Source organism: Lygodium microphyllum, chromosome 16 (genome assembly GCF_053477565.2).
Source record: "Lygodium microphyllum isolate KBCC chromosome 16, Lygodium_microphyllum_v1.1.10, whole genome shotgun sequence".
Taxonomy (NCBI): Eukaryota; Viridiplantae; Streptophyta; class Polypodiopsida; order Schizaeales; family Lygodiaceae; genus Lygodium; species Lygodium microphyllum.
The window spans coordinates 141314700-141339427 of record NC_141150.1 but is presented as its reverse complement, the minus strand read 5'-3'; the positions used below and the strand labels follow the sequence as shown (position 1 = coordinate 141339427).

Genomic DNA, 24728 nt, shown 5'->3' with positions numbered 1-24728 from the left:
ATTTGGGCTATGTCCACATTGGCACGGGCAGGTCTTGGCCTGGTCAAACTGCATTAGATGCACTTGCCAAGGTTGGTCGACTAGTTTTAGGCATTTTTGCCTATTTATATTGTTAGTAGATATTTGTGTCATGTATGATCATCCACATTTGGCTAAATTCCAACCGCCGAAGCTCATTCCAACCACCTACTACATTCTCTGATTGGCATACCTTTTTCATGAGCTGCAATTGTCGTCATCAAATCGTCTTTAGTCCATTTTGGATGCTGCCCTTTGTTGGCACTACACTTAGCTCGATGCTTGGATAGACGAGGCAAAGGGTTTGCTGCTGCCCTTTCTTGGCTCGATGCTTGGATGTAAGAGGCAAAGGGTTGGGTGGAAGCAAAGAAGGCCCTTCATTTGTTTGGGTTGGCTGGGGCAAAGAAGGCTCTTGAGTAGGTTGATATTGAATATGAGCATGTTTGTGGTGTGCCCTCTTGTAATGAAAATGAGTGGTTTTGGGAGGAGGAACATTTACATGATTTTGAGACGTGCTTAAAACCTTCCTTGATTGCCTTCGTAAGTTCGTCCTGGATAATGAGTGGAAATGTGGAAGTAGACTCTCTCTCTCTCTCTCTCTCTCTCTCTCTGTGTGAGAGTCTAATTCAAAAAAGTAGGGATGTTTAGGTACTCATGTAACGATATTTACAAACTCCTTACTTCATGGTGTAGGTATCAACTTACGGTCTATCTAAGTTGGTTGCAAAATGTATATGTTCTTATCATATTGTCTTCAGACACACGTGCGATTTATTAAAATGTGTCGCAGTTTTTGGGAGAGAGGGTATGTGTGTCATATCGTGGGTGGATGCAACGGTGTTTTTGAGGAGGGGGTATGCCATATCGTGGGGTGTTGTGGGGTTTTTTGGGATTGGGTGGAGCGGGGTTTGAGAAGGGACAGAGGGTGTGTCCATTGGCTCCTACCTCTCTAGTTCAGTCGTTATGCTCTAAGATAAGCAGTGAAATCTCCTCCCGTAAAGAAGTGTCTCTTGGGTCTGCAATGTCAAAAAGCTATTATAGGAGACATCGTACCTAGGAGAGGGTAGTTGAGTCAAGAGAATCATGGCCATATCCTCTAAAGATATCATCCTCTCAAGGGATATAAGAAGGTGATTGGTGTCAAATGGGTCTTCAAGACCAAGTACCATAGTAATGACTCATTCCTTCAGGAAAAGTTGGGATATCGGCGCTCCAAGGCCGATCTGCAACTTTATGTGTACACTTCCGAGGGTGGTCGTGTGTTGCTTATTCTTTATGTTAATGATTTGATTGTTACAAGTGACCATGCACAAAAGGTTGAAGAGACAAAGGCAGCCTTACATCAGAAGTTCGAGATGATGGATTTAGGAAAACCTCGGGTTTACCATCATCTCTTGAGTTTGAGCCTTAGTCTGAGTCAAACTATATTAGGAGCTCTTTCATTCCCCTACTAACTCTTAAGACATAAAATGCAGGCCAAAGCCTCATCAAAGATTATATCCCTCGCTTACCTCGATCTTTCATCTCTTCGGATCGTTGGATTATGCGAAGACTTTTGCTCCGACTGCACGTATGTCTATGAACCAAACGGTTCTAGCACTTGTAGCTCACCACCCAACCATTGGCCTATTTTTTAGATGGATGTGAAGTCTGCCTTTCTCGATAATATTCTAGAGGATGAGATTTATGTGGAGTAACCCCTAGGTTTTCTTGTTGTTTGTAAGTCGTGAGGATGATAGCTATCACTTGCAGAAGGCTTTGTATGGCCTGAAGCAAGCACCCCGTACTTGGTACCAATGGATCAATCAGTTCTTTCTTCACCATGGTTTCAGAAGGTCACATTATGATCCAAACCTTTACTTTCAGGTTGTGGATCAGTAGTAGGTGGTTCTACTCATCCTCTATGTGGATGATCTAATCCTCACTAGGCAAGAAGTTATGTGCGAGAGATGTAGAGGACTTGTGATCTTTTGAGCAAGGAATTTGATATGACAAATTAAGGATTCTTCACTAATTCTTGGGTCTTGATGTGTATCAAATGCCGGAAGGGATTTTCATTTCATAGTCACAAGTAGTGCTACATCCTTGGCCTACCTTGATCTTTCATCTCTTTTGATTATAGAGCCCATAACCTTTCGTGGTCCTACTTACCTCCTCCATCTTTTGTGTCTTTGGATCGTAGAGCTCATAACGTTACGTGGTCCTGCTATAGCCCATGAAGATAAGCTTCCTCAACTTGGAGTGGAGTTTTCTTCATCTCTTCTACTTGTCCACACGGACAAAAGCATCGCATGCAAATATTTGGGCTATGTTCACATTGGCAGGGGCAGGTCTTGGCCTAGTCAAACTGCATTAAAAGCACTTGTTAAGGTTGGTCGACTAGCTTTAGGCATTTTTGCCTATTTGTGGTATTGTTTATTTTTTTGTTGATTGGATGTTTTTGCAGCATAATTTATTGAGAGAGAAAGAGAGAACATCTACTAAAGACTGAAATGTTAATATTTAATAGTCGAGGAAATTTTTTTCAAGTCCCACGGTAGTTGTCATCTAATGCTATGATTGACTAGGTGAAAAATAAATAATAAATAATACATGGCTAATAAGTACAAAATGATGTCCAAGGTAAATACAATGTGGAATTGCTCAAGAGAGACTCATTCCAAGATATCTCTCATGGGTCTATATCTAGTGGGAGAGAGAGAGAGAGAGGGGAGAGAGAGAGAGAGAGAGAGAGTGTGTGTGTGTGTGTGAGTGAGTGAGTGAGAGATTAAGGTCACGTATTCTTTTTGAATTTTGTATATATAACATGTTAAGGTATGTCGATCGAACTATGTCCAAATAAGACATCTGAATGTAGTAGCTGTGCAAAACTTCCAATGTTTTTATAAGAGTTTTTGGACGGAGTATTATGAAGATTTTCAAAACCCCTTATTTTTATTTGTGGTATTGTTTATTGTTTTGTTGATTTGATGTTTTTGCATCATAATTTATTGTGAGAGAGAGAGAGAAAGAGAGAGAGATAGAGAGAGAGAGAACATCTACTAAAGGCTGAAATGTTAATATTTAATAGTCGAGAAAAATTTTCAAGTCCCAAGGTAGTTGTCATCTAATGTTATGATTGACTAGGTGAAAAATAAATAAGAAATAATACATGGCTAATAAGTACAAAATGATGTCCAAGGCAAATACAATGTGGAATTGCTCAAGAGACTCTCATTCCAAGATATCTCTCATGGGTCTATATTTAGTGGGGGAAAGAGAGAGAGAGTGAGTGAGTGAGTGAGATTAAGGTCATGTATTCTTTTTCAATTTTGTAGAGAGATTAAGGTCACGTATTCTTTTTGAATATTGTATATATAACATGTTAAGGGGGGATTTTTGGGGTTGGGTGGAGCGGGGATTTTAAAAGAGTGTTAAGGGAAGAGAGGGTTGTGTCATATCGTGAAGGAGTAAGATAAGTTTTGGGGGGTTGTGCGAAGCAAGGTTTTTTGAAAGGGGGGAACGACGTGCCATGTTGTGATAGGGGACTAAGGTTTTTTGGGGTTAGGTGAAGCGGGGTTTTTGGGAGGGAGGGGGATGGTGTGCCATGTCGTGGCGCAATGTGGGGTTTTTTGGGGTTGGGCGGAGTGGGGTTCTTGGGGGTTGGATGGAACGGGGTTTTTGGGAAGGGAGAGAGGGTGTGTGCCATGTTGTGGAGGAGTGGGTTTCTTGGGGTTGGGTGGAGTGGAGTCTAACCTTTCGTGGTCATGCTTACCTCCTCGATCTTTCGTGTCTTTGGGTCATATAGCTCATAAAATTTTGTGGTCCTACTATAGCCCATGAAGATAAGCTTCCTCAACTTGGAGTGGAGTTTGCTTTGTCTCTTCTACTTGTCCACATGGACAAGAGCATCGCATGTAAAGATGAAAATTTGTGCTAGAGCTTACAGGAGAGTTTTTTTGCACACAATTGCCATAGTTTCTCAAAGCAATTTAAGGCAAAGCGCTGATAAGCAAAGTTCGAATGTTTGAAGAGACGAAACAGTGAGATCATTGGCTGATTGAAAACTGGTTTGTTGTAGCAACGACTTGAGTTTATAGTGGTGAGGATTGCTCATTATCTTGAGAAGGAATCACTACTAATAATCCACCTTGTAATCCCTAATTCATTGCTGGACATCCCAATCTAAGCACTGCTCCTAAAAGGGAGAAAGAAATACTACAAGGGGAACCAACCTTTGGGGCAAATCTATCTCTTGGTTCTTGGGTAGGAGCATTCTAGCTCCCATGGCTGAACTTTTGTTCTTTGCTGGTTTGTTCACATGTGTAATGCTGAAGTAAAGTTTACTGCCTTATAGTTAATTCTATTGGCTGGTTGCATGGTTCTGTTGCCGAGACATCACCATCTTCCCTAAGGGAGCTTGTGGTCATCTCAAGGTGCATACACATCTTCTTAGGTGCTGAAATCACTAACCAGGAGAGAAAAATCAGAAATCAGCACGACGTCACACTAGCATCATGATGATAGGGATGGGGATTCACTATCTTCAGTATATATCCTTGGCATCTCATCTAAAGTAATGGAAAGTCTTCTAACCCAGCTTGTAGCATGAATAAATCTAAAAATGGATGAAGATATTGTATTGGTGTTTTACTAAAGAGTTTACCTCCAAATTATGATAATGTTTCAACCACTTTAATCAACATGCCAAACCCTAAATTGGTTGACATTAAAGCCTATTTGCTAGAAGAAGAAAAGAAGATTAAAGGCAAAGAAGAAATTGCAAAAGATGAACAACTATTGTATGTCAATAACAGGAACAAAGGCAAAAAGGACCAGCTATTTTGTGACTTCTGCAAAAGGATCGGACACACTCAGAAGTTCTGCCATGCCTGAAAGTTGTAAAAGAAGAAGAAGATCATGGAGTAAAGGAAGAAGAAGAAGAAGAAGAAGAAGAAGAAGAAGAAGAAGAAGAAGACCGTCAGGAGTAGAAGGACAAGCCACACCAGTCCTTCTATTCTCACTACTCTAATAGACTTTTTTGAAGCCTTGTATATCCTTGCCCTAATGCTTCTATTAGTATTTTTAGAATATTATGTGGAGCGAGAGCAATGCCAAAGTACTCAAACTTGCTAAGTAAATAGTTGTCTCTGCTCCTGTGTCTTGAGCTCACCTTTATAAACTTAGATAAGCATTTTTTATTGTTTGTTTGAAAATGTACAAAAAAACTTGGGTATTCTTGGTAGAGATGGTAGTGTTGCAAAATGAATCATGATACTGAACTTTGAACCTTCTCCTATGATTTCTAGAGCAGAAGAAAGCTTCAAATACGGCCTTGAGATATTCTACAGTTTTAGAGTTTTTTGTTTTGTTCTAGTATTCTATTGTTATATTGTGATATTGTTCAATCTTCTTATTAGTTTTAGTCACCTGCATACTTAGCTTGAAGTACACATGTACTTTCGAAAGTGAGTCTTTCAAGGCCACATTTTTTGCTTCCAAGTTGTAGACTTGTTTGATGTAGCAATAGAAGAGAGGGTTCAATCAATGGAATAGAAGAGCCATGGATCATATAGAATGGTTGCCAATAGAAATAATGGCCATTAGGATTAGTTTTTTTAAAAGACACACAAAAAGAAAAGGACGTCCATCTTTTCATGCAACGACTTCAATGATTCTGCCCCATCAAGCGATGCCACTGATTTCTCAACCTGAGGTTTTTTCTACCTATGAATAGGAAGCAGTCTCGATGCGGTAGGGGTAGGGGAAAACCTCCACCTAGAAAAACCATTCCCATCAAGAGTAGCCACTTTCACCAACTTGGCATTCTCCTTCAGAGCCGATGCCTTCACAATCTTAGGTGAAAGCAATTACCCCCATGCCAACTGCGATTATGCATTTAATGTAGTCTGACCAAGCCACGAGCTACCCTTGCCAATGTGAACATAGCCCAAACGTTTTCATGTGATACTTGTCCATGTGGACAAGTAGAAGAGACGAAACAAACTCCACTCAAAGCTGAGGAAGCTTATCTTCATGGGCTATAGCAAGACGACGAAAGGTTATGAGTTTTACGACCCAAAGACATGAAAGATCGAGGAGCTAAGTAGGACCACTAAAGGTTATGGGCTGTACAATCCGAAGACACAAAAGATCGATAAAAGACAGGGATGTGATCTTTGATGAGGCTTCGGCTTGCATTTTATGTCTCAAGAGTTAGTAGGGGAATGAAGAGCTCCTAATATCATCTAACTGAGACGAAGGCTTAAACTCAAGCGATGATGGTAAACCAGGGGGAGAGAGAGATGTTTGTGTGTGTGATGCCATGGGCAGAGTGGAGGTTGGGTGTAGGGGTTGTACCACAGTTTTTGAGAGAGAATATGTGTGCCATATCGTGGGGGAGTGGGGTTTTTTGGGGTTGGGCGAAGCGCAGTTCTTTTGGGGGGGAGGGGGGGCGATGTCCATGTTGTGGTATGGAAGTGGGGTTTTTTGAGGTTGGGTGGAGTAGGGTTTCTGGAAAGGAGGGGGCGTCGTGTGTCATGTCGTGGCGCAGTGTGGGGTTTTTTGGAGTTGGGTGGAGCGGGGTTCTTGGGAAGAGCGGGGAGGTGTGCCATGTCGTAGGAGAGTGGGTTTCTTGGGGTTGGGTGGAGTGGGGTTTTTGAGAAAAGAGAGTTGGGACGAGAGAGGGATGTGTATGTGTGTGTGCCATGTCGTGGCGGAGTGGAGGTTGGGTGTACGGGTTGTCCCGCGGTTTTTGGGAGAGACGATGTGTGTGCCATATCGTGGGGGAGTGGGTTTTTTTGGGGTTCGACAAAGCGGGGATTTTTGAGGAGGAGCGAGGGGAACGACGTGCCATGTTGTGGTGGGGGAGCGGGGTTCTTGGGAAGAAGGGCGGGGAAGGGGGTGTGCCATATCGTGGGGGGGTGTGGGGTTTTTTGGGGTTGGGTGGAGCGGGGTTTGTGGGAAGGAAGAGAGGGTGTGTGCATGTCGTAGGGGAGTGGAGTTTTTGGGGTTAGGTAGAGCGGGGTCTTTGGAAAGAGAGGGGAGGTGTGCCATGTTGTGGGAGAGCAAGTTCTTTTAGGATGGCAAAGCGGGGTTTTTTGAGGAGGGGGGACGACGTGCCATATTGTGGTGGGAGAGTAGGGTTTTTTAGGATTGGATGGAACAGGGCTTTTGGGAAGGAGGGGGGAAGGGTGTGCCATATCGTGGGTCATTGTGGGGTTTTTTGGAATTGGGTGGAGTAGGGTTTTTGGGAAGGGAGAGAGGGTGTGTGCCATGTCATGGGGAGTGGGTTTTTTGGGGTTGGGTGGAGCGAGATTTTTTAAAAATAAGAGTTGGGGGAGAGAGGGTGTGTGTGATATCGTGGCGGAGTGGAGGTTGTTGGAGGTTCGGTGTAGGGGTTGTGCTGCAATTTTTGGAAGAGGATGTGTATGCCATATCATGGGGGAGTGGGGTTTTTTGGGGTTGGGCGAAGCGAGGTTTTTTGAAAGGTGGTTGGGGGGGAAACAGCGTGCCATGTTGTGGTGGGAAAGTGGGGTTTTTTCTGGTTGGGTGGAGCGGGATTTTTGGGAAGGAGGAGGGGGTGGTGTGCCTCTTGGAACTCTTGCTGCTGCGTATCACAGCAACACTCTGCTCAAACTAAATCTACCCAGACCAGGCTCAGCCTTCTTCTCTCTAATTTATAGATTTTGATGCTGTCATGGTTCTCTCTGCGTTTGTGCTTTCTCATGTGAACAAAAGCCTTAAAGCTTTAATATAGCTAAAAAATCCAAAAGCTTTGTTTATAAGCTTATAATGCATAAGGCTTTTTGACGTAGCTTCAACGTTGTTCTGCTGACCTGCAACGCGCAGTAAACGAGTATGTCTGTGCGACAATCACGCAGAAAAAAAAACACACTGCGAGGTGACGTCGATCATGGCCGTCCAGAATGCTGGCGTTCGTTGCTTTTCTTTTATTTAAGCTTCTTTAAGAAGCTTGTAGAAGCTTCTTCTCTTTGTACACTTAACCAGATTCACACTCTCCTTATGAACTAGCTTCGGTTAGCTCATGTTCTCGCGCACTTAGTCCATCTATCTTCGGGTTTTTGGATTTATCTTGCAGTCTTTGGCTCGGCTCACATCACGGCTCCAATCATGACTAGGATAGTTTCCTCTAGTACACGGAATGGAATATTAATGCATACATGCATGCGCAATGTCCGGGTTTCTTCATCTTGGGTTTTATACACATGCAAAGACACGCATTCACACGGAATCCTCACACTAAATACACACAGCTCGAGTACTACTCGAGATTACAAAAAATTAAGATGAAGCACACAACAAACATATCAATCACACACACAAAAGAATTTAAAATTTGCAGTGGTTCGTCGAGGATTTCCATACGTGGCTGCGAAGCGCCATGACAACGGGGTTTTTGGGAAGAGGGGGAGAGGTGTGCCATGTCGTGGGAGAGTGGGGTTATTTGGGGTTGGGTGGAGCTGGGTTTTTGAGAAAAGAGAGTTGGCATGGGAGAGGGATGTATGTGTTTGTGTGCCATGTCGTAGCAGAGTGGAGGTTGTGTGTAGTCTTTTGGGGTTGGATGAAGCAGGGTTCTTGGGAAGGAGGGCGAGAGGGGGTGTGCCATGTCATGGGGCGGTGTGGGATTTTTTTGGGTTGGGAGGAGTGAGGTTTTTGAGAAGGGAGAGATGGTGTGTGCCATGTCATGGGGGAGTGGGTTTTTTGGGCTTGGGTGGAGCGGGGTATTTGGGAAGAGGATGGGACGTGTGCCATATCGTGGAAGAGTGAGGTTTCTTGGGATCAGGCAAAGCGGAGTTTTTTGAGAGGGGGGACGACGTGCCCTGTTGTGGTGGAAGAGTGGGGTTTTTTGGTGTTGGATGGAGTGAGATTTTTGGGAAGGAGGGGGGTGTGCCATGTCGTAGAGCGTTGTGGGGTTTTTTGAAGGGGAGGGACGATGTGACATGTTGTGGTGCGGGAGTGGAGTTCTTTGGGGTTGGGTTGAGTGGGGTTTTTGGGAAGGAAGGGGGGTGGTGTGCCGTATCGTGGTGCGATGTGGGGTTTTTTTGGTTTGGGTGGAGCAGGGTTCTTGGGAAGAGGGGGGAGGTGTACCATGTCTTGGGAGAGTGGGTTTTTTGGCGTTGGGTGGAGCGGGATTTTGGAGAAAAGAGAGTTGGGAGGAGAGAGGGATTTGCGTCCGTGTGTGCAATGTCGTGGCAGAGTGGAGGTCAGGTGTAAGGGTTATGCCGCAGTTATTGGGAGAGAGGGTGTGCGTGCCATATCTTGGGGAGTCGGGTTTTTTGGGGTTGGGCGAAGTGGGGTTTTTTGAAAGGGGGGACCATGTGCCTTGTTGTGGTAGGGGAGATTGGTCTTTTTGGGTTGGATGGAGTGGGGTTCTTGGGAAGGGAGGGGATGGGGTGTGCCATGTCGTGGGGTGGTGTGGGGCTTTTTGGGGTTTTGTGGACTGAGGTTTTTGAAAAGAGAGAGAGGGTGTGTGCCATGTCATGGGGGAATCGGTTTTTTGGTGTTGGGTGGAGCGGAGTTTTCAAAGGGTTGGGTGGAGCGAAGTTTTTGAAAAAAGAGAGTTAGGGGGACAGAGGGGTATGTGTGTGTGAGCATGATGCCGTGGTAGAGTGGAGATTAGGTGTAGGGGTTGTGTGGCGGTTTTTGGGAGAGGGTGTGTGTGCCATATCGTGGGGGAGTGGGGTTTTTTGGGGTTGGGCGAAGTAGGGTTTTTTGAAGGGGGAATGACGTGCCATGTTGTGGTGGGGGAGTGGGGGTATTTTGGGGCTGGGTCCAGCGGGGTTGTTGGGAAGGAGGGGGGTGGTGTGTCATGTCGTGGTGCAGTGTGGCGTTTTTTGGGGTTGGGTGAAGCGGGGTTCTTGGGAAGAGGGGGGAGGTGTGCCATGTCGTGGGAAAGTGGGTTTTTTTCGAGTTGGGTGGAGCGGGCTTTTTGAGAAAAGAGAGTTGGGAGGAGAGAGGGATATGTGTGTGTGTGTGTGCCATGTCATGGCGGAGTGGAGGTTAGGTGTAGGGGTTTGCGGTTTTTTGAAGAGAGGGCGCGTATGCCATATCGTGGGGAAGTGGGGTTTTTTGGTGTTGGGCAAAGCGGGGTTTTTTGAAGGGGGAGGGGACGACGATATGCCATGTTGTGGTGGGGGGATTGGAAGAGGGGGGAGGTGTGCCATGTCGTAGAAGAGTGGCTTTTTTTGGGGTTTGGTGGAGCGGGGTTTTTTAGAAAAGAGTGTTGGGAGAAGAGAGGGATGTGTGTGTGTGTGTGTGTGTGTGTGTGTGTGTGTGTGTGTGTGTGTGTGTGTGTGTGTGTGTGTGTGTGTGTGTGTGTGTGTGCGCCATGTCATGGCGTTGTGGAGGTTGGGGGTAGGGGTTGTGCCGCAATTTTTGGGAGAGAGAGTGTGTGTGCCATATCATGCCGGAGTGGGGTTTTTTGGGGATGGGAAAAGCGGGGTTTTTTAAGGGGGTGGGGGGCGACATGCCATGTTGTATTGGGGGAGCGGGGGGAGGGGCTGTGCTACGTCGTGGGGTGGTGTGGGGTTTTTTGGGGCTAGGTAGATTGAGGTTTTGGGGAGGGAGGGGAGGGTTGTGTGCCATGTCATGACACGGTGTGAGGTTTTTTGGGGTTGGGTGGAGTGGGGTTCTTAGGAAGAAAGGGGAGGTATACTATGTCATGGGAGAGTGGGTTTTTTTAGGGATGGGTGGAGCGGGGTTTTTGAGAAAAGAGAGTTGGGAGGAGAGATGGATGCATGTGTGTGTATGCCATGTAGTGGCGGGGCGGAGGTTGGGTGTAGGGGTTATGCCGTTGTTTTTGAAAGAGAGGGTATGTGTGCCATATCGTGGAAAAGGGGGGTTTTTTGGGGTTGGGCGAAGTGTGGTTTTTTGAAGGGGCGGGGGGAACAATGTGTCACATTGTGGTGGGGGAGCAGGGTTTTTTGTGGTTGGATAAAGCGGGGTTCTTGGGAAGGAGGGGAGGGGGTGTGCCATATCGTGGGGCGGTGTGGGATTTTTTGGGATTTGGTGGAGCAGGGTTTTTGGGAAGGGAGAGAGGCTGTGTACCATGTGGTGGTGGAGTGGGTTTTTTGGGGTTGGGTGGAGCGAGGTATTTGGGAATAGGGGGGAGGTGTGCCATGTCATGTGAGAGCAGGTTTTTGGGGTCGGGCAAAGCGAGGTGTTTTTTGAAGGCGTGAGGCAGGGACGATGTGCTATGTTGTGGTGGGGGAGTGGGGTTTTTTGTGGTTCAGTGGAGCGGGGTTTTTGGAAAGGAGGAGAGTGGTGTGACATGCCGTGTTGTAACGTGGGGTTTTTTGGGGTTGGGTGGAGCGGGGTTTTTGGGAAGGGGAGGAGGTGTGCCATGTCGTGGGAGAGTGGGTTTTTTGGTGTTGTGCCATAGTTTTTAGAAGAGAGAGAGCGTGTGTGCCATATCGTGGGGGAGGGGTTTTTTGGGGTTGGGCGAAGTGGGATTTTTTGAAGGGGCCACCAGGGGGGGGGCAATGACGTGCCATGTTGTGGTGGGGGATCGGGGTCTTTTGGGGTTGGGTGGAGCGGGGTTCTTAGGAAGGAGGGGTGGAGGGGGTGTGCTAGAATGGCAAGCGGCTTCTTGAAGACAGGTGTTCATTTGGCTACAGCTCCCAATTCCAAGGTTATCGCTTCAAGTCCGAGACAACTGGGGCTTCAAGAATGATAGAAACACAGATTGGGGCATAGCATAAACGCAAATTGGGGCTTCAAGATGAAATGCATACTCAATGCAATTAAACCACAACAAAAACAAACTCAAAATTACAGAGAAACTTTAAGAGGCTTCGTTCAAAATTAAAACACAAAGAGAGGGACAAGAGAGAGAGAGGTTACAGCTACCTTGTTTTCTGACTGTCGTAGGCAAAAATCCTATCAATCTCGTCAAATACAGCCTACAAAAGTACCTCGTTTTCAGATTCACAGAGTGAGAGAGAGGGAGAGGGAGAGAGAGAGAGAGAGAGAGGTACCTCGCTTTTAGAAATTTAGACTCAAGAGAAGACACTAAGGGCCACTTTAGTGACTCAAGAAGACTCCAGCTTTCAAAAGGTAAACTTATTAGGTTGTTAGATCTATGGATAAGGCTTGTCTTTGGTGGGAAAGGAACGAAGCTGTGTGGATCATTAGAGGCACACATAAATGGGTTGATATATGCCATTATGAAACCAGATGAGAAGGTTGATATTATGTACAGGAATATCAAGCATGCCTTCTTTTAGCGAGTTCAAAAAAGATATGATTACTCTCCTTCACCTACACTTGCATAGCTTTATCATGGTTGGAAATAAGAAGACCAAGGATGTACAATTCTTTGTTGAGGTCAATGGAGGTAGTTCACCAATTGGTGGGGTAGATGCAGCACATATGATCCAAATGTGATTGAGGAAAAGCAATAGGAAAGGGATAGGAAAAATAAGGTTAACAAATGAGTTTAACCTTTTTGTGAAGAGAGGACATACACCCTCTCTCCCTTCCCAAATCTCGCTCCACCTAATCCCAAAAAACCCCTCAACGCCCCATGATATGGCACACCCCCCTCCTCAAAAAACCCCATTGCATCCAACCCCAAAAAACCCCGCTCTCCCACCACAACATGGCATGTCATCTCCCTTCCCCCTCTCAAAAAACACCGCTTCGCTCGACCCCAAAAAACCTTGCTCTCCCACGACATAGCACACCTCTCCCTCTCTTCCCAAAGACCTCGCTCCACCCAACCCCAAAAAACCCACTCCCCCATGACATGGCACACACCCTCTCTCCCTTCCCAAAAAACCCGAAGCGCCCAAAAGAGTAATAGTCCAAAAACGAGCTGTTCGTGGTGAACGTCATCATACCCTCTGCACATGCACATGACGTACCAGGCAGGCGAAGCCAATTTAACTGCACAGTTAGAAAGGGTGCACCATTTTCCAATCTGCGCACATGAGGTAAGCTCGTCTCATCTCCATTGCATCTCTTTTTCCATGTCTGTTCTGTAATAGGCATCCTTTGCTTGTGCCATGTGTCTCAGTTGAACTGTGAAATGGTGAAACACAGAATTTCCCCACCGTTATCGGGCCTCTCCTAGTTGAACTGTAGTTTGCATGCCACGTCAAAAAAGGTCTCACCACGGTGACCTTTTCGAGCCTGTGGTACTTCATCTGCGCAGCATGCCAAGTCTCGACAATGGACAAGGTCTCGCTCTCCCCCTCCCTGATGTACACATATGTATGCATGTATGATGTACCTATACCTTTAAAAAAAAGGTTCATATGGGTGTATATAGGTAGAATATTCAATATAATCTACAAGACTGCATGGCATATGCACATTGCGCATACATATTACATAATATATTACATTGCACATACATATTACATATTCTCTTTATTTTGCTTATTTTCAGTGGATGTTTATGTGAGATTATGGGGCCACCTTTGATAATTAAAACTTCTATGGGTTTTTTTAAATTAAAGCTAGTCAGATATTCCAAATATTTTTTAAAATCACAATATAATAGAAGTTTGAATTTTTCACAATGTATTATTGTTATTTTGATTATATATGTCTTGTGTTCCTAACTTTCTATGTTTCTTATCAACTTGCACTAAAGTTTAGATAGCTAAGATGTCACCAAATATAAAAGCTAGTAAAAGTTGCATCCCATCTACTCTATTACTTGAAAAGGCCTCCCATCTCTTTGGAGAGCTCATCCATTTTAATGAGCGTCGAGAAGAACCATTATCATCTTCCTCTATTATTATTATACTTGAGAGCTCATCCTTGCTGGCTTTCTTTGGGAGGAGGACAGCATGGATGGTGGTGAGCAAGCTCTTGATAAAGTACTCTGGTAGCTCAGCACTGTAAAAGATGACTGTCCATGTCCACTTGCACAAGCTGCCCATGATAGTCTTCATGTTGATAACCATAAAAAGATGAGTCCCAATTGTGATGCCCATAAGTAGGAGTTTGCATTGGAACTTGCTGATCCGCTTACCATGTTGAATTGGGATCATGGGAAGTTGTAAGAGAAAACTTCTCAAAAAGTGAAGTAGTCTCAGCAACAAACTTGTCAACCTTAAGAGAGCATTGTTCAATCCCTTTCCGCATTTGCACAAGGTCATCAAATAATTCCCTGTCAAGCTTGCTGTCCAAGTGTCCCATAACCACTCCTTTGGCCATAACTTGAGAAGTATGTGTCCAAATGACACGGTTATTGGATCTAGATGAAATACTTGATCACTAGACACTTGGGTTATTGTTAGAGATCATCCCCTGGACATGCATTTTCCTCATTCAGGCTGTGTACATATGTATTTTCCAGCCAGGCAGCCATTCGAGAGTGTTAAAGTGTGCGAAGCAGATGTGTTGCCACGTCAGCAGGCGACTATGCAGGTGCCACGTCAGTAGCCATGTCATCAATGCCACGTCAGCTGCCATGTGGCAAATCAGGTCGAACAGGTCAGCAGATCAGGTCGGCCATGGGACGCGTGCCGATTCGTTTCCCCTCCGACCCGTCATCGTCGGCCCTGCTCCACACGCATTGACCCGTCACATCTCGGCCTGTCCGAGCCCCGCGACCTCTCGGCCCTCGGCCCTCCCTTTTGGCCCTTGGTCCCGTCAGCCTCGGCCCTCGGCCCTCGGCCCCTGCCCTTCGGCCCCCGTGTCCTCAGCCCTCGGCCCCTGCCTTCGGCCCTCGGCCTTGCCATCTTCCTCAGCCCCTGCCTTCAGCCCTGGGCCCTTGCCCTCGGCCCTCGGCCCCGCTCGGCATCTCCCCTCGGCCCTATCGCGTGCGTCAGCCCCCCCGCCCTGCCATACTCCACCATCATCCTCTTGCCACCTCCATGATGCCATCGGGTCTCACTAGGGGGTCACACCCACTAAGTTCCTTCCTAGTCATAGAAACAACCTTTACCCAAACTTCTTGATCTCGTTTGACCACATGTCTTGCATCAGCTATCATTCTCGAAGCAATTCGAGAAACATGGACAATACCCTTTTTGCGTGCATGAAAGCTGGAGAGTTGTACGAAGCAGCCATTATCCATGACTCTAGAAACCCTGCCATGGTACAAAGCAAAAAGCTCTACCTCTTTAGGGGCACCCTTAAAGCCTCAATCTCCTCTCTCTCCAACTCATCATTTTTGTCATGGTTCCTATAATGATCTTTAGCAGCCCTATCATAACTGTCATGGTGGTCATGTTTCTAATCATTCCATTTGGTATTCCTATCCCCGTCCCTCTCCCTGTCCCTGTCCCTGTCTCTACCCCTGCCATGGAAGGGAAAGAATGCTGCTATCAACACCAAAGCATTGGCACTACCCCTGTCTAGTTACTGACAACAATAGGATAACAACACTGCAATGATCGTTTTGAGTAACTCCTCTCCTGGATTAATTTTGCAGCCACCAGATCATGCTGCCTAGAAGCAAAGTCATCACCTCTTTGAGAATAAAATGACAGCCACCAAGTCACCTCTTTGGGAAATGGGTGTCATGACAAGGGAGTCTAAACCAAGCTTGGGATTGTAGACATTCTGTTTTGCAAATCCTGGGTCAACTACACAACAAATGCCATCAATTGTCAACAAGGCTTCAGCAATGTTGGTGGCTACTACCACTTTCCTTGTTGCCGAAGGAGCTGGCTCAAAAATTCTTGTCTGCAACTCACTGGGGAGGGCAATATAGACAAGGAGAATGATTAGCTTAGGAACGTCTGGGCCCAGCCCTTTCATCCTTTCATATGGAATCTGGCAGGCTGTGTCAATCTCTTCCTGGCCAGATAAGAACAACAGTATATCCCCATCTAGTTCAGTCAGATGAATCTACAGGACTGTTGCAGCTGAAAAATTAACCTGAAAACTTTTCAGCATCCAGTGTTGCTGATGTAACAATTAGACGCAAGTCAGGTTGCCGACTAACCGACCATTTTAATAGCCCAAACAACACATCAGTATGTATCGTCCTTTCATGTGACTCATCAAGCATGATCACAAAATAAGCTGAAAGATTTTCATCAACAAATACCTCTCTAAAGAGCATACCATCTGTCATGTACTCTATTACTGTCTCAGGTCCTATACAATCGTCAAACCTGATGGCATATCCTACCTCCTCCCCTAGTTTGCAACCAAACTCTTCAGCTACTCTCTTGGCAACAGACATTGCTGCAACTCTTTGAGGTTGGGTGCACCCAATTTTTCCTCTCGTTGTGTACCTTGCTTTCGCAAGGTACTGCATGACATGTGTTGTCTTACCTGAACCTCTCTCCTCATTCTCCGCTAGCACTTGATTGTCGTGAACTACTTTGATCAGTTCATCCTTTAACTTATAGATGGGGAGACTCTGTCTCTGTTCTTGAATTGAAAGCTTTGATCTCTGACCAAAAGTGGGTGCCTTTCCAAACACATCCTTCTTCCACTCAAGGATATCGTAGGTAGAAAGGCCAACACCACAAAGCTCCTATACCAAACACCTCTCCCCTGACTCTGGCATTGGATCCACCCAAGGTCAATTCAAATCTTTGGGGATGGAGTCCAGCATAGTCCTTTGTTGTTGCTCTCGAAGCTCTCTTCTCTCTTTTGCCAAGGCAGAGTGAGTCATCACAGCCCTTTGCAAAGAGCCATTTGGGATTTTCACAATCTTTTACAAGGGCCACATCAATAGAGTACCGGGTTTGTCCTCTCAAGAATGCGGGCTCATCCTCATTCAGCCATATCTGAAGTTCCTCTTCAGCACCTTCATCTTGATAAAGCAAGCCGCCACCATCTCGGTCACAGTTAGGATAATCCCTCACATCCAAAACCCCAGGTGCGATGAGCTGTTTAGCCTCCCATCTCACATGCAGCTGATTGGGTCCTTGATATGGCATTGAACACTTGTATTTTGTATTTTGATGTAAGTTTATTGGTTGGGCTCATGAATGACCAACGATGAAGCCGTTTGCTTGAAGAGTTATAGGGGAGGCTTTATCATCATCTCAGTGAAACGGAATGCAAAGACTAAACGTAAAGAGCCAAGTTTTGTTGAAGACTCTTCCATTATGTACATAGTTGAGCTAATTTTCTTGTGTTATGGCCGAGTTAGTTTTGTGAGAGTGCGCAATGGAAGAAAGAACATGAATACAGAGATAAAAAGAGAGAGAGAGAGAGAGAGAGAGAGAGAGAGAGCAGAAAATAAAGAAACAAATGTTGCACTGGAGATGAATACAATGATGTGGACTAGTTCCTGCACACAACCCAAAGCGTCAGTGAGGGTACCAAATCGGGCTGAGATGAATGGCAGCATCAATGTCAGAGAGGAGACAGAGATTGGGGTACTAAAATCTACAAGAAGTTTGTGGGAATAAGGAGAGGGGCTACTATATATAGCCCACATTAGCAAAAATTAACCAAAAGTGGCCTCAAAAAACAAGCCACTTTTGGCTTATGTGGGCTATATATATATATATATATATATATATAGTAGCCACCGGCCTCCAAAAACAAACCAACTGTCCCAAAAGTGGCCGCCAATATGACACCACCCCCAAAATAGCATGCCTTCATAAAAATGACCAGGCAGCCTCAGTAAGAGCTCATCTTGAACAGCCGGAAGAGGAAGACCCAACCCTGCACAGTCCATGGAAAGAGCAACTTAAGTACAACAAGGGGTATAGCTCCAATACTAGGGTCTACTATAACTTATATCTTGTTTTGATACTATCTATTGATGTAACAACTCTTGAGCTAGTATTTTGTAATAAACTTAGAATTAATTAGGTCTGCACAATTGTATTTAATTAGAATACGTAGCGGAAGCATAGTGGGTCCTAACCCACATGTCTTAGAACTTAAAACTAGTTTTTCTCGAGATGAGGACATCTCGATTTCTCTAAGGGGGAGTGGATGTAATGTACCTATCTTAGCACCTTAAAGGTCAAAAAAGAAAATTGATAAAATTAATCAAAAATGTTACATATTATATTACAAGAACCATCAGAGCTCCTCATCTTCTTTGGGTAGAGCAAGGAGAATAGACATATGTATGGATGGAAGGAGAAGGAGAAACTTTAAAGGAAAAGGAAGAACAAGAATAAGGAAGAGGAAGGCGAAGAGAAAGAGGTGGTGGGGGTGAGCTTGAGGCTTGAGCAATAGGTGCCCAAGGTTTGAAGCTTGAGGAGGAAAGCTTGAAGGTTGAGGGTGGAGATTGAGGTACAAGCGGGGCTGCTTTTATAGAGCCCCAGCCAAAAGAAAAGGGCTAGCCAGTAATTGTTGTCGCCTTGATAAAATGCAAACACCAATGCAGCCACCTTGCCCCAAAAGATGCCACCTGATCAAAATGCAAGCTCCACGCTGCCTCTAGATAATGCCGCCTAGGAAAGGCGCAAGGTGGGGACACTCCATATATGGCCATCTAAGCTCCAAAAGATTGTGTTTGCAGCAAATGCAAGTAGTGCTAGATGGTTGGGGTTCTCCTGTGATAAGACATGCTCTTAGTTAGGCAATGCTACCATGTGAGAGTTCGCAACGCAAGAAAAAATACGAATACAGAAAGAGAAAGAAACAAGAAAGAAAGTTATATTAACATCTTCGAAAGGCCAAATCGGGCTATGAGACCAAAACGTTTTTTACACCCAGGGAGTTTGGGGATTTCCCAAGTCTCAATAAAGCTATCATCTAATGCTATGATAGGCTAAGTGGAAGAAAAACCAAAAAGGAGCACATAGCTAATAGGTACGAAAGTGATATACATGCCAGATACAGTGTGGAACCGCTCATGGAGCGTGATCATCCCAGAATATTTCTCACGAGTCTATCTAACATGGAGAGACTAAAGCGGTGGGGTATGGTCCCCTGGTGGCATTGTAGTATCCTTTGTATCCGCAACATGTGCCTCCTACAAGGGCGGGGGCCAGCTGGACGTGGGCGACGGATTCTACATCTTGTGATGGCTATGTCAAGGGTGGGCCCCGGTGGCGGGGGAGGCTAGGTGGGCTGGTGGGGCCTCTATGGTGGAGAGGATAGTCGGTGCTTGGTAGAACTCTGTGATTGTGCATTGGTGGGCGGCTCCTTGTCTCCGCTCCGAGGTCTGTAGGAGGTGATCTCTGTAGCGTTGTAGCTCCAGTAGGAAAAGCCCGCTGATCCTGGAAGTCCATCACCTTGGAAAGTGACCCAAATCCCTCTCTGAACAGGCAGTGAAATCGCCCTCTGATCTCATAGTACACAAGACATATGCATATCTAGTGTTTCTCTGTCTATGGTTCAAGCTGGCAGAGCTGGAAAATCCTGTCTTCTAGGGGGAGGGGGTTTGTACTATACCTGCCTGTCTCGATCCGCAGCTAGTGTGAGGATGTGTGGATCTGTCCAATGGTGCATCGTACTCCATGAGATATGTGTGCATCCATGTAGCTTAGGCGAATAATGAACCCGAATGAGGATATGCGAATAATGAACCCAAATGATCTCATGTGGCACGAAGGGCTTACTCTGGATCATATGTGATATCATAAGAACCAAGGGTCGCTCCATCTGCTCCCATCCCTTGGTCATGTGTGCTCCTCCTTGTGTGGTAGAGACTCGATCCCCATATGGGAACCCCATACAAAAGTACTAGCATGACCAAGGTGTCGAAGAGCCATAGCTTCCGATGCTCCTAGAGCTGTATGCGGGCACACTGGCTCTCCATTGACCCTAGGGCTACATAGCCTTGTGTTAGTCTATCTTCTGTTGCTTTCCTCAGAGTAAAGCTCGGCCCTAAGAATGTTATCCCCAAATAGGCGTATCTCTGGACCACTTCTATTGTTTCTATGCCATATGTGAAAGGGGGTACTGATCGCCGGATCCATTGCGTAGGGGTGTTAAATATCATGACCTTGGTTTTCCCCAAGTTTTCTATAAGGTCCTTGTCGTGACAAAAGGCCTGTAGTGCATCCAGATGGCGCTATAATACCTCGAGGGTACTGGAGATGAGGACTATGTGGTCTGCATATAATGTTAGAATATCAAGCTCTCTCATGTGTGTTTGACCGACATGAGCTGGACACAACTAGTCTAGCTATCTTAGTCAGGTACATTAAATAAGTCGGTGCTACTCCTGGTGTGAATGGTCTTATGACCTTAGGTTGTACTTTCACTATACAGTGTTGAATGAATGATGAAGTGTGTGAGAGGAAGCATGCTGCTTCACTCTAGTTATGATATCTTTCTATCTCCATGAATTTGAACATGGTATCAGAGCCATGAATCGGCAAAGACTGTGTGCCTGGGAGTGTGGCATTGGACTTGCAGGAGCTGAAGTCAGAGGAAAGGAGTCAACTGTCATCTGCAGTGGTGAAGAGATCTGTCCTGTGGCCTTGACAACCATAGGTGGAAGCATGAAGGACTTCTTTCTGGTCTTTGTCTAGAAAGGCTTCTCAAGTAAGGTTAGTGGTAAGTCTTGAAGCCTATGCAAATGAGTATCAACACTAAAAACCAACAGTCGTTTAAAACAAACGTGGCCTGGAAGAAAGCGCAGCATGACAGGGTTGCGTCTGATGGAAGAAACGTGGATTTGGGGTAGCATTACTGTGCTAAATGAAGACCATCAAGCACTTTATGAATGCTAGTTATGTACTTGAAACAACATGGTTGGCTGAAGCAACATAGGTAGCTGAAGAAAAACGAAATTTTAGAGCTGTTGAACACGTGGTCTGCTGGAATGCGCCTGTCCTTCAGGAGTGGAACGACTGCAGAAGCAACATACTTAACCATTTGAGCCTTCTAGAGGGGATAATAATCAAGCATTAGAGCTTGATTTGAGTGCGCTTTAATGACCATCCCTACTGCAAATGTAAAAACGAGTTGCTGACAGGTTGCGCTTGGTTCTTGATGCCCAAAATGGGGCTGCATTGACTACTGAAGTGGATAGATTTAATTCAGCACATACTTGGCATCTTGTGTGCTTGCTTGGGGGTCTCCAAATGCTCATTTGGTCATCTACAAGCTGAACTGTTTGTCTAGGCTGCACTTATCAACAGGCTGCCATTGTTAGTTGGGATTTAAGATGCAAAGCACGAGTCAAGTGGAATACAGGCTGGATGCATACCAAGGAAGGTTCTTACCTTGCTATTGCCCCTGTGGGAGCTCATGTGTGAGCTGGCATACAGTTGCATAGGTCTGAATAGATCGGGCTGAATAGTCATTGAAAGTACAGGGACATTTTACACTTGTATGGTCTGAGATTTGGATGCTATTTGGCATGTACACTGAGCTTGAATGTAGCATGTGATGCTTGGCAGAAGACATGTCATTTTTCTTGGTAAATTTGGAGCTTTTGGTGGCCTGATCTGAGAGTTTGTGACAGGCTGAAAACTGTCAAAAATTGCAGACATAAAGCACTCATTAGTTACTCTAGTTCTTACAAGAACTAGTTGAGTTCATTAGCCATACAGGTACTTGAAGGCTTGGTTTGTGACTGACAAATGCTTGCGCATTGGAGACTGAAGTGATGCGAATGTCTTACGGTTCATTGGGACTGAAATGAATCCCTGTTGCTAGTGCATTGGCTGTCTGGAACCTAGAATGTATTTACAACATTCGTATCTGCTGGTTATGTACTGTTGTGTGTTTTTATGCCTATGTATGGCTTGACACATGTCCTAGCAGCCATCTATGAAGGTTTAGACATGTATGACATGTATATTACTCAGTTTTGGGGTTGAAATCACTGCTGGTCACTCCCAGAATTACAGTTTTCAGACTGCATGTCTGTACCCTGGCAGTGAGGTTGGAAGAGTTTCAACTGAAGTAACTACATTGCATTTGTCTTGACTGTTTTTCTTACAGTGTATCCCACTTGTTGTGGACTGTTGTGGGGCTGCTAGAGGGTCGAAATACCCTTTTTTTTTCTGCAATTAATTGCAGAAAATTGTCACATACAGTTGCAGGCTGAAGTTTGTCAAGTTGACTTACTGGTTTGCAGGTAGTCAGGCAGTGTCTATAAAATGGCAAATGCTGATAGAACGGACAACATAACCCAGATTGTGGGAGAGAAGCTTGATAGCAATAGCAACAATTATGCAATATGGAAGTTCCGCATGGAGAACTTTCTAATAGGCAAAGGCTACTGGGAGCTTGTCACTGGAGCTGAAGCTGAACCCAGGTTGCCTACTACAGAAGAAAGACTTGCAACACAAGAACAGCTGCGAGCTCATCGACTCTGGACAGAGAGAGCACGCAGGGTTTTGCACTGGCTGTCCTTGTGTATATCAGATGCCATGGTTATGCAGATTATGAATTGTCGCTCTCCAAAAGATGCATGGAACATCTTGGTCAGGTATTATGGCACTACTACAAGTGCAAGGAAGATCCAGTTAAAGCAAAAGTTTAATAATATGGAGAGAAAGAACAGATCCATTCAGGAGTATATAACTGAGATAAAGACTATTGCGGATCAGTTGGCATCTGTTGGTTCACAGGTTGAAGATGAAGATATGGTTGCAGTGACCTTGAATGGTTTAGGTCCTAAGTACAAGTCCTTTGACACTTCAGTGTCTATGCGGGCTGAAATGCCTGACTTTAATGAGCTGGTTGCATTATTGATTCATGAAGAGGTGAAGCTTGGCTTAGCTACAGGATCAAGCGGTTCAAAGAATAAGGATGCAGTTTTTTACTCGAATCAGCGCGGCCGTGGCAGCCGTGGCAGAGGTTATGGATCTGGGAGAGGAGGCCAGCAGAATGCATCCTATGGCAATCAAAATCAGCAGCCATCAAATGCAAGAGGTCGTGGAAATTTTTGAGGCAAGGGAAGATCTAACTCCCGTGGTGGCAAAGGCTCATGGCAGCAGCAGCGTCAGTCAGACAATTCAAACAAAGACAAGGATTGTCATTACTGCGGCCAGTATGGGCATATTGCAAAGGACTGCTGGAAGAAGTACGGGAATCAGAAGGGTAAACAGCATGGACACTATGCTACGTCTAGTCAGGCAGATGATTCTGGTGATCGACTGCTTGCCATGCAATATGTCAAAGATAGGATTGCTGAAAAATCATCTGATGATGCAGTGTGGTACATTGACTCAGGGGCGTCAAATCACATGACCCCTTACGGTGATTGGTTCACAGATATGGTGGCTGAAAAGCATGGCTATGTATGCACAGGTGATGACACGCAGCATAGCATTGAGCATAAAGGCAAAGTGCCTCTTGTGGTTCATGATGGCAGGAAGAAAAATCTGCATGATGTCTTGCATGTCCCTTCAATTACGAAAAACTTATTGTCTGTTGGTTAGATGACGGAGCAGAACTTGCAGGTTAGATTCAATAAGCATGGCTGCTTTATTGAAGAGTTTGGCAATGGCTGCAAGTTGATAGCTCGTGGTCACAGGCACGACAGAATGTTTACTCTTGATGTTTCTTTGCCAGAGCTGAATTCAGCTATGTTTGCCCATGGTTCTGGCACTGTTAGGGATTTGGAAATCTGGCATAAGAGAGTGGGGCATGTCAATTTGCAAAGGCTGCAAACTATGCAGAAGAAACAGATGGTCATAGGTTTACCCGAATTCCAATATTCAGATATTGGTCATGTATGCGAGGCTTGCCAGTTTGGTAAGCAGTCTCGATTGCCGTTTGTCAGGCATGTAAGGCAAAGTACACATCCATTGCAGTTAGTGCACTCTGATGTTTGGGGGCCAGCTCATAATGCCTCTATGGGAGGTTCCAGATACTATGTATCTTTCATTGACGACTACAGTCGCTATACCTGGCTTTACATATTGAAAACAAAAGATGAGGTCTTTGCTGTTTTTCAACAGTTCAAAGCACAGGTTGAGAAGGAATTTGAATGCTACATCTCTTGCTTGCGATCCGACAATGGTGGGGAGTATGTATCAAATGAATTTGCTGATTTCTTGGCTGAAAATGGCATTCGTAGGCAGCTCACCTGTAGCTACACTTTGCAGCATACTATAACCTTGGTTTTCCCCAGATTCACGGTGAGGTCTTTGTCTTGGCAGAAGGCTTGTAGTGCATCCACTACCATGGGTGCTGCATTTTCATGAGAGTGTTACAGTGTGTGGAATCTGGCAGGCTTTCATGCACGCAAAAAGGGTATTGTCCATGTTTCTCAAATTGCTTCGAGAATGATAGCTGATGCAAGACATGTGGTTAAATGAGATCAAGAAGTTTAGGTAAAGGTTGTTTCTATGACTAGGAAGGAACTTAGTGGGTGTGACCCCCTAGCGAGACCCGATGGCGTCATGGAGGTGGCAAGAGGATGATGGTAGAGTATGGCAGGGTGGGGGGCTGACGCATGCGATAGGGCCGAGGGGAGATGCCGAGTGGGGCCGAGGGCCGAGGGCAAGGGCGCAGGGCTGAAGGCAGGGGCCGAGGAAGATGGCAAGGCTGAGGGCCGAAGGCAGGGGCCGAGGGCTGAGGACACGGGGGTCGAAGGGCAGGGGCCAAGGGCTGAGGCTGACGGGACCAAGGGCCAAAAGGGAGGGCCGAGGGCCGAGAGGTCGCGGGGCTCAGATGGGCCGAGAGGTGACGGGTCAATGCGTGTGGAGCAGGGCCGACGGTGACGGGTCAGAGGGGAAACGAATCGGCACGCGTCCCATGGCCGACCTGATCTGCTGACATGTCCGACCTGATCTGCCACGTGGTATAGCTGATGTGGCACTGATTATGTGGCACCTGCACAATCGCCTGCTGACATGGCAGCACATCTGCTTCGCACACTTTAACACTCTCGAATGGCTGCCTGGCTGGAA

General features: G+C 45.7%; 1 pseudogene; it reads right to left on the bottom strand.

The window, feature by feature from the left end:
* Nucleotides 1-15441: 15441 nt before the first annotated feature.
* Nucleotides 15442-16874, bottom strand: LOC148023515 (putative pre-mRNA-splicing factor ATP-dependent RNA helicase DEAH5 pseudogene; annotated as a pseudogene).
* Between the last annotated feature and the right edge of the window lie 7854 nt (nucleotides 16875-24728).